The sequence below is a fragment of the Dermacentor silvarum genome, chromosome 3, assembly GCF_013339745.2.
Source record: "Dermacentor silvarum isolate Dsil-2018 chromosome 3, BIME_Dsil_1.4, whole genome shotgun sequence".
NCBI lineage: Eukaryota > Metazoa > Arthropoda > Arachnida > Ixodida > Ixodidae > Dermacentor > Dermacentor silvarum.
Genome location: NC_051156.1, coordinates 218685746 through 218695270, shown reverse-complemented (window position 1 = coordinate 218695270; position 9525 = coordinate 218685746).

The following is a 9525-nucleotide window of genomic DNA, read 5'->3' as shown; positions in this document are numbered from 1 at the left end:
ATGCCGCGTTTTGTTTGGTGAGGAGGAAGCAAAAGAGGAAAACCGCGGGAACTGTTTAGAAAGAGCGGGATCGAGGATGCATTTTTGGCACGCACACGGAATGTCGAGTCAGCCTGCTAACCGCGCGCGAATCTCGCGCTGGCTCCCCCAGCGCCGGCCGACGTTGTGGGGGAAAAGATCGTCCTATCTTGCGTTAGGCAGAAGGAGAGGGACGCAACCTCCTTTCTTTCCTTTTTTCTTCCCTCTCACCCAGCGTGCGGCACTGTTAACGGTCCTCGGTCTCGTTTAAAGAATCATTTGTATGCCGTGGAGAGGCCACTTTTTATGGTTCTAATAGGGGGACCCCGCGCACAATGCTCTCGCGCCCGAGGACACGGATTTCCTCGCCTGAATGCTCGAATGCACCGCCACGAGCCGACACAAGAGCGTTTCATTGGGCACTAACGTTAAGCGCCGCTTTTTTTTTTTTTTTCAGCTGTCTCGGCGTGCTCGACGAGGTTGCCTTTGAAGCAGCTACGCCGACGAAGTATAGAAAGACGATGGAAGAGGTGGGGGGGTACGTAACACCGCGAGGAAGCGGCCTTTCTTCTTGTTGCTGTCTCGAAAGCAGCGCCCTAAAACAGCGCGACAGGTGCTTCGAATGTCTCGGAACCGTGAACGGTGGATCGCGATGGCTCTTCGACCTCAGCTAAGCTCGTTCAAAAAAGCCACGGCTGTGTCTCCCCCGTATTTTTTTTCCAGAAATTTTTATGTGTCTTCCAAAGAACGTAAGCCCATTCTTGTTCTAGCAATAGCGTTGCTTAACGAGCGCAGAATCAAAATTTAGCGTTCTTTTTTTATCACCTTTTTTTTCCTCGTCGTTATCTGATCGTTCATCCTTATTCTTATTTTGTGATTCGCATAATATTCCCATCGCTAAACTCTGTAATTCAATTCATCGGCGTGTGGGCCAGAGAGGACCCGACATATGTCAGCGCGGAGTCGTCAGGGCAGGAAGGTCTGGGCTTATTCTTGATTCCCGACCGGGAGCGCGCATTTTAAATGGATACTTTAAAGCACACTTTGCGCACAGTGCTTGTGTTCTGTTTGCTTGGAAAAAACAAAGACAGTCATGGTGAAATATATATTAAAAAAACTATGAGAAGAAAGAAGGGAAAAAGAAAGATGGATTGGAAATGATGCCCATGACACCTATCAGCTCTACCCAACTGTCTGTCGTGGCAGCCGGACAGTTATACAATCTCTCACTCTTGAGTGAAAAGTTGTCTAGTTTTCTGAGCAGTAATGGACACGCGCAGGGGGAAGAGGGATGGACTTCGTCGAAAGTACAGAGCCCACACTCTTGTGGCTGAAGTAGAGGAGGAAGCAAAAAACTAGGAAAACGATAAAAAAAACAACAACAAAGAAAAGGAAAAAGAAATGTTTTTTTTTAGGTACACAAAATATCAAGGTAATGGAGAAAACGCTTCAAAATTTCTGATACGTTATTCACACGCTGTTTTTTTTTATTACTGTTTCTTTACATTTAGCTCAGCGAAACCGATTCTTCATCAGTTAGAACAATGTATGAACACACGGTGATTCATTCTGCCTTCCCTAGCACGGAGTGGTCATGACACATTGGTTATTGTGCCTGGCTCAAGAAAATGCATCCCTGGCTCAATTCAGCCGACATGGACAGGTCAGCGAAAAGGGTTTCATGACGTACTTACATGCCCACATTTTCATTGAAGACGGGCGTGTAACGCATTCATGCTGAAAAATAAAAGCATAGCTATAATAATATGTAAGTATCACAGTGTGGTCACAATTATGTATAGAGATAATCTTGGCTTCGATCAGTGTTCTTATGGACAAGGCTATTGTTGATTTGATACAATTTGCCCGAGTCTAATGATATTCTAAATTGAGAGGTTTGCTGACTGATCGCAGTAAACATTCGTCAGATAGGTTGCACGTGCTAACCTCGTCATGGCCACCATGATAGAGCCATTCTAAAGCCATGCCTTAATCTGATTCTCTTATGTTCAACTCAGTTGCGCAATTCCTTGTGGGACCAGTGAATGGTGCGCTAATAGGGGATCCCTTATGTCGCTTGGAAGTTACCTATAGCTAGAAAACTTCGGCATTAGCAGTCCCTAATAGAGGCTGTTCATAACACTAACAACGATAGTCTGCGGTGGCATAAAGAAAATACGCGTTAGAATCAGTGAGGACTAATAGAAAGATCAGCCTTCACGCAAACGTTATCGCAGGCTAGGCACATGTACGCGCCCAGTTCTACGTAGAATCACGAATTTCAGCTTCAGCGATGCCACCTATTCAGAACGTTTGCTAAGTATAACAAATCAAGCGGCACTTCGTCTGCAAAGCAATACAGTCTGCTGCCAAAAACATCATATCTCAAGGGTCAAGAAAGGACGCAGCGTAAAAGTGAAAAAAAAAAACAAAAGAGATAAATAACATAAAAAATAAAGAAATGGCCTGGTGGAACTTGTCGCCATTCCGTTTACAAAAGGACGCTCATATCGTCCGTCCATCTATCCATTTGGCGACGACAGGAGGGCAACTCGGCGCGCAGTCGAAGCACAGAAGCTCCCGGACTCGGGTTCAACGGCGAACCCGAATGCACAAACACGCAGGACCGGGGTATTCAGCGCTCAGACGCTGGTTCTATAGCGCAGCGAAGAGAAACCGTTCGGAAGTGGGGATGGGGGGGAGGGGGGGGGGGGGGGTTGGATGGGCTGAGGAGGTGGTAGAAAGGGGAAGGTTAGGCGGCGGAAATGGGAGGCACAGGAGCGATAAGCTTTTTGGGGCGTTTCGCCGAGATTTGCAGAAAAAAGCGGGCCCTATTTGGACCCATTAAATATGAAGATGGCTGCTACTGCTGGCTGCGGAGCACGTGATTCCATGCGTATGGATTTCGGGGACCGAACGCGGGGCGCGGATTAGGCCTGTTGATTGATTATTGTTGATCAATTGGGGCCCCGGGAAAGGATTGCGAAGCACGCTCGCACCCGGGGGAAAACGAAGGAGACGCGTGCAAACAACGCCTGCCGAGCGATGAGACGAGACCTTCCCGTCCCACGCGCGCTACCTTTTTTGCATGTTTAAAGGAAAGAATTGGAACGAAAGAACAGAAAACAAAGAGGGGGGGGGGGGGGGGACGCGCGTTAGAGATTCACGTCCCCGTGCTCAAGAGACGGCGCAACTTGTCTTTGTTTATGCTTATGAGAGGAGAAAAATCAGTAAGCGCTTGAATCAATGCTCTAAAAAAATGTTTCCTCGGGGCCTTTCAATCAGTTATACTCAGAAGAAGTGCGCGCGTGTTCAATACCCGGACGAGCTGTCAGGACGAGGCGCTAAGACGCGTCCGTGACCCCCGATGCAGCCCATGCAGCTCTCGCCGCTTGCACGATAACGCGATAAGTCATGTGAGCCCAACGGGTCACAGTCATCGTTATTTCTTTTTCATACCGATAATATATCAATGTTGTTGTATACTTTACTTTCTTGTATACATTTTCCTTTTGCTTTCGCGAACAAAATGTTTAATTTGCCGTTTTCGTATAAGCGCAACTCTAGAAGAAATGCTTTCGCTTATAAGAGAGGCGTCGCGAAAATCATAGGAGCGGCGTTTCTTCGAACATGGAATATTAGATCTTAATATTGCTCGTACGATATTATTGAAGGACAGAAAGCAGTACTTGCTATGACCAACCTGCGTAAAAGTAACATTATTGTTCTCAAAGAGCATTAGCATGCCGCAATTGAGGGACGCCTCTTTCCTGTCCCTCACTTATTTTTTAAGCCAATCAACTCATGTGTTAATTATGAAGAGTTTTCCTATACACAGAACATGAATCCTCCCTCTTTTCCTCTTTCTATTCCCCCTTTTCCTTACCCCTAGTGTAGGGTAGCAAACCGGACGCTCGTCTGGTTAACCTCTCTGCCTTTCCTCTCCTTGCTCTCTCTCTCTCTCTCTCTCTCTCTCTCTCTCTCTCTCTTTAACTTGCGAAATTGAGAGACTGTGCGGCGGTTCCTTGACCACTCCTGCTTAAAGGACTAGAGTTGGGAGCACCACATACATGCCACATAAAAATGGTCCCTTCTACCGCCACATAAAAACCAATTAGCAGGGAGGCTGCGGAATTATTACTCAAAGAGATATATTCCGACATTAAAGACAGTAGTGTTGGTAACTGTACAAATGGAGCAGACCCGCTGTATTGTACTTAGATATACACCGTAGACTTAGACCGTTCCTCTCGCGCCAGGTGTAGAGGTTAACAGAATGAATACGTACACCAAATATAGCCAGGGTCCTTCGTTTCGGTAAAACTCAAGATTCCAGATTTTTTGAACACTACACAAATATTTACGACATCGGGTTAAACCTGATTTTACTGCGAAATTCTGTCTTTTCGTAAAGGGCAAGAAGCAAGAATAAACACAGGCGTTACAAAACGAGTGAGTGCTGCCAAATTTTTTCGCGTCCGTCTACAGAAAACTATCATCAATGACTCATACCTCCGTAAGCACTCATAGCCGTAAGCAAGCAGAAAACGCAATGGCTCATCCGTTTCGTAATGCAGAGGCTACAAGCACTCTGAAAAGTGAAGCAAACAGTGCATACGTTCTTAGGAATCACGGATACAACATACAGAACAGCATGTCGAAAACTATCATCATCGATGGCATCCGAACCACATAACTGATAACAAGGCGCTCGTGTTAGCAATGCGAAGAACAGTAGCGCTCCTAGTATACGTTTCCCGGTAAAAAGATTACTGTTGCACATGCTGCCGCGGCGACGCCAGCTTTCCACGTAGGTTGTGACGTCCCCAGCCTTTCGCATATAAAATAATCAGTCTAGCAACTGATTTCAGTGTTGTTGCAGCACCGCTATATGGTGCTGCATCACGTAACGATTGCGCATAGCACAACGCCGTAAACTAATCATGAATACTTCTGAAAATCAATCAATCAATCAATCAATATTTATTTTGATTGTCGCTGTGCTTGTTTTACGAAAAACTTTCGCAGTAACCTCGCACACAAAACAATAAAGCTGTCAATATTTTTCAAATGTTTATTACATATGGACATTGCCATGGTTTCTGACAACTAAATGCCAAGATAAGGACTTGTATAGATATGAAAGGGAGTGCTACCGCAAATACGCTTTCATTGGTATCATCGTTAACATATGCGTTCAATACTTCACTAGCCTTAGCTAAATGGTAAGAACGAAAATAGCAAGACCAAGTATAGCAGCCCGTGCGCGAAACGGTGATTTTTTATCGCTTTGCTTGCATCGGTGTCGCACGAACACGTGAAGATAAACGCGCAGTATGAAAACATAAAAAAAGCGTTCCGCGATCTGCTCAACGGCCCGACGGCAAAATATCCGCGCCCGCAGGCTGATGACTCTTCTTGTGGAGAACAACGTTTCCTTTTTGCGACGTGCGTGCGTACCGCCAGCCACGGAGCGAGTGCGCCGGCGCACCGCGCGCTGGTTCGTCAAATTACGCGAACGGTCCGACGGCAACGCGGGACCCGCGGCCAATCAATAAGGGAGCGCCGGCGATCGGAGACGCGCTCGGCGGCGGCGCCACTGACGTACGGCTGGTGCAAGACGGCGCATATTTCACGTCCGGGAGAAGCGGGGAGGTGAAGCGGTTGCACCACGCGACGCGGGATGCTCGGCGGCGACCGCGCGTGCGAAAGCGCGCATCTGCTCTCGCGTCCGCAGATGATGGGTGCTGCGGACGCCGGCGAGCGCGCGAGCGTTGCGGCCGCTGCTGCTGCTGCTGCATCATCCTCTCCTCGACAGCGGTGCCCAGGCACTGTGGCGTTAGCCAATACTGGCTGCGTGCGGGGACGTGGGTCTCATCCGGCTGAGACAGCACATGAGCAAATTGCTTTTTGCGCTGGGCGGCACGCACTCTTGCCTCGTGACAGCTCTTCACGAAAATGAGACGCGCCATTCGTTTTCCTATCTGTAACTAACCTGCCAGGTTTTGACAGATTCGGACGGATCTGCCGATAATGCCGAGTTGTGACAACTGGCAGTGCCGAGCGAGTGACAAGTTCGTTCACTCACTCACTCACTCACTCACTCACTCACTCACTCACTCACTCACTCACTCACTCACTCACTCACTCACTCACTCACTCACTCACTCACTCACTCACTCACTCACTCACTCACTCATCACTCACTCACTCACTCACTCACCTCACTCACCACTCACATCACTCATCCATCATCATCAACTCACGTCACTAACTCACTCACTACACTCAACTCACTCACTCCACTCACTCCACCACTCACTCACGCACTTCACTCACTCACTCACTCACTCACTCACTCCTCACGTCACTCACTCACTCACTCACTCACTCACTCACTCACGCACTCACTCACTCACTCGCTCGCTCGCTCGCGTCGCTAGCTCGCTCGCTCACTCACTCAATCATCCCTCACTCACTCTACTCACTACCTCACTCACTCACTCACTCACTCACTCACCACATCACTCACTCACTCACTCACATCACTCACTCACTCACTCCCCACTCACTCACTCACTCACTGTGTCAGCAGAATGATCTACTTCTGTATTTGCTTGCAAAATGAATGCAGGTCATAATTTACTCATATACGTACCTAGTCATCTATTCTCTAACTATTCTAATATCCAGGTACATTGAGCCCTGTGGGGTTCTGGTATCCATGTTTTCCCAACAAAGCATTTCTACCCTGGTGCTCACTGTTCGCATTAACGCTGATTGAATGTATGAGGACACACAATGGGAAGTGTAGAAGGATCGGCCTGGCTGAAAATTCTTTACTACTTCAACCGCTTGCAGCGAACGGAATTCGACGTGATTAGCCATTTTATATTCGTTCTAGATCTGCCGTCAAACAATTTCGACAATTACAAATTGCCTATCAAATTTTTATCATTCTCGTGCCTCTCCGCATGCTTTAGTTCTGCACGGTGTCATCTCATATATTCACAATGCTCGTAGAGCATATCTGGTCACGCGTTTACGAGTACCACGCACAATAGAGGCTTTTTGTCCTGTAAATGTGGCTTCACCTTTGACAGTGTCGTTATGCGGCAAAGCCAAGTTTTTGAATCGGGAGAAGAACGTTATTTGCAGGTTTCACACATGGCTTGAGCCATCTACATAACGCGATGAAATTAAATTGTAACGTAAGCAGAGATAGAAAGCACACCATTAAAAATACGAGGGCTCTGCCAACTCTTATGGAGCAAGAATGGGTAGTATTCTTCAAACTTTGGGCAAGAACAGCCCGTAATGTATAGTTTAGGGTATCCTGATGTTCAAAGCTGGGCATATGCTCGCAGAAAGTCCCGCAATGTGCTGTGGTGGTACGTTCAGGTCGCCAAAATAGTTAGGTATCGTAAATGACGTGAACTTCGCTCCTGTAATTTGTGCCGTAAGCTGGTATGAAGTGACCATGTTCTCACTTTGGAGTCATTTAGCGATGCTAGGTTGTGGAGCACCACCGACTTACAATGTACTCTTTACAAACAAAACACACATATAGTTTTAGTCAGGAGACATCAATCACTTATTTGCGCTTAGTTGTTCAATTAGCATGGGTATTGCTATTGTTATGCTTTCTTTATTGTTATGGACTGTCTACGCCAGGCGGTTGTACAAAAGAAAAAGAGGGACAATAGAGAAACCGATGCTATAGCTTTAAATGATTATAAGTTTTGCTGTATAACGAGATTTAAAGCATGGAAATAAGTTGAGTTCCTTTGTACGAACGAAGTACGGCAGTTATACGAGTATACCATGTCGGTTTTACACGTAGCTCTGCCGCAAGTTAGAAGTCACACGTTGGTTAAAGAAATGTACTCTGAATAAAGACCAGTTCTTGTTTTTAGGAGAACAGAAGTAAATTTAAAGGCGGCATTTTCGGTTCGAATTAGGTGCTACCTCCAAGCACAGGGTTGTACCCAGCATCTGCTTTCGCTCCAACAGCACATGACTCTCGCTTATAGCTTCCACCAAAACATTGAGGTGAAACGAAGAAGTAACAGTTGCCTTTCCCAGAAGCTTGATAATCAAGGAAACTCAATACGCTTTGTATTTATGCTATGACCGAACAACCCCCTTGTAGATAAAAACAAGTCGACACAAAGCGCTTTGTTGTCTCTACGTTTTCATGTTTATGTTATCGTCTTTGTGTGTTGACTGTAACGCGCTGACGCTATCATGTGGCGCAACGTGCACTAACTCGCTCAACTACGTGTACCAGTGGTTAGATTGCTTTCATTCACCTCGTAAATTATCTAATTATGCATAATTTTAACCAACATATTAAACACAATAATTGCTTCAAAACTTAGCCATCTCGGTGCTTCAGAGCGGTTGATAGCGGACACAGGCTCACTCTTCACAGACGCGTGCGCGTCCGGTGCAGCATGACGCTTGATATCGCATGGCTGTCATTACTATACGACAAAATGTCGCCTGTCAATGTACATTTAAAGCAGCTTAACCGTGACGCAAGTGTGCCTGCCTTCATCACTCTTCTTGCTGTCAATTCTGGTGATAAAACAAAGAGTGAATCCACTCTGAGTCGTGGTACGTGGAGTGTCTGAAAACACCTGCGCGGTGCCACGACGCGCGCGCACCCTGACGCAGGGACGATTGCGACGACTCCGCGCGTGCAGCTGGGTGCCACCCACACTCGCATATTCGCGCGTCTCTTTCCCTTCGCCGGCGGCGGCTCTGCGGCCGATGATGGAGCGCGCCCGTGCGCTTTTGCTCCTCCAGGGCTCCCCGGAGACGTAGCCATTCTTCATGGCGGCCAAATCTCTTGATTAAGGCCGCCGCCGCCGCCGCTGCCTCCGTTGTCTTTGGGAGACCATTTTCGTTTTTTTTCCCCCGCCCGCTCCCCTTCCCTCCCCGATCTTTATTTCCGCCGTGCCTAATGAAACGGAGCGAGCTGCCTAAATAGACTTCCCATTTATGGCGCGCCTTCGTGGCAGCCGGGAGAGGGTTGTCGGGAGGCGCGTCGGGTGCGTAGGGAAGAAGAGAGGAGCGCAGGGAGAGAGGTTCATTCGCGGCGACGAGCCGGGATGGAAGGGAAAATGGGAAATGGAGGGGGGGGGGGGTCTCACCGAAGGCATGCGTCGATACGGTGGAAAAGGACTCGGAAGAACTCGGCCACGGCGCGGGTTTAATCACGAGGATTTATCACGGCATCGACCGGACGCGGACCCTGTGTGCCGCGGGAGAAGAAAAAAGCCCGCCTCTCCCGTCGCCTACGCTGTCGCGCGCGCCGCACTGCACGACTGCTGCTGCTGGCCGTCGAGAGGCGCAGGCGTGAAATGAGAAGTGCAAACTGCGCCAGTTTATTAGACTGTGTTCCGTAGATGTACAACAGCTGTAAAATAGAGAAGAGGACAAATACAGTGTTAGACACCTTAAACCATGCTTTCGTGTCGAAGTCATAGCTTGCTGAGGCAC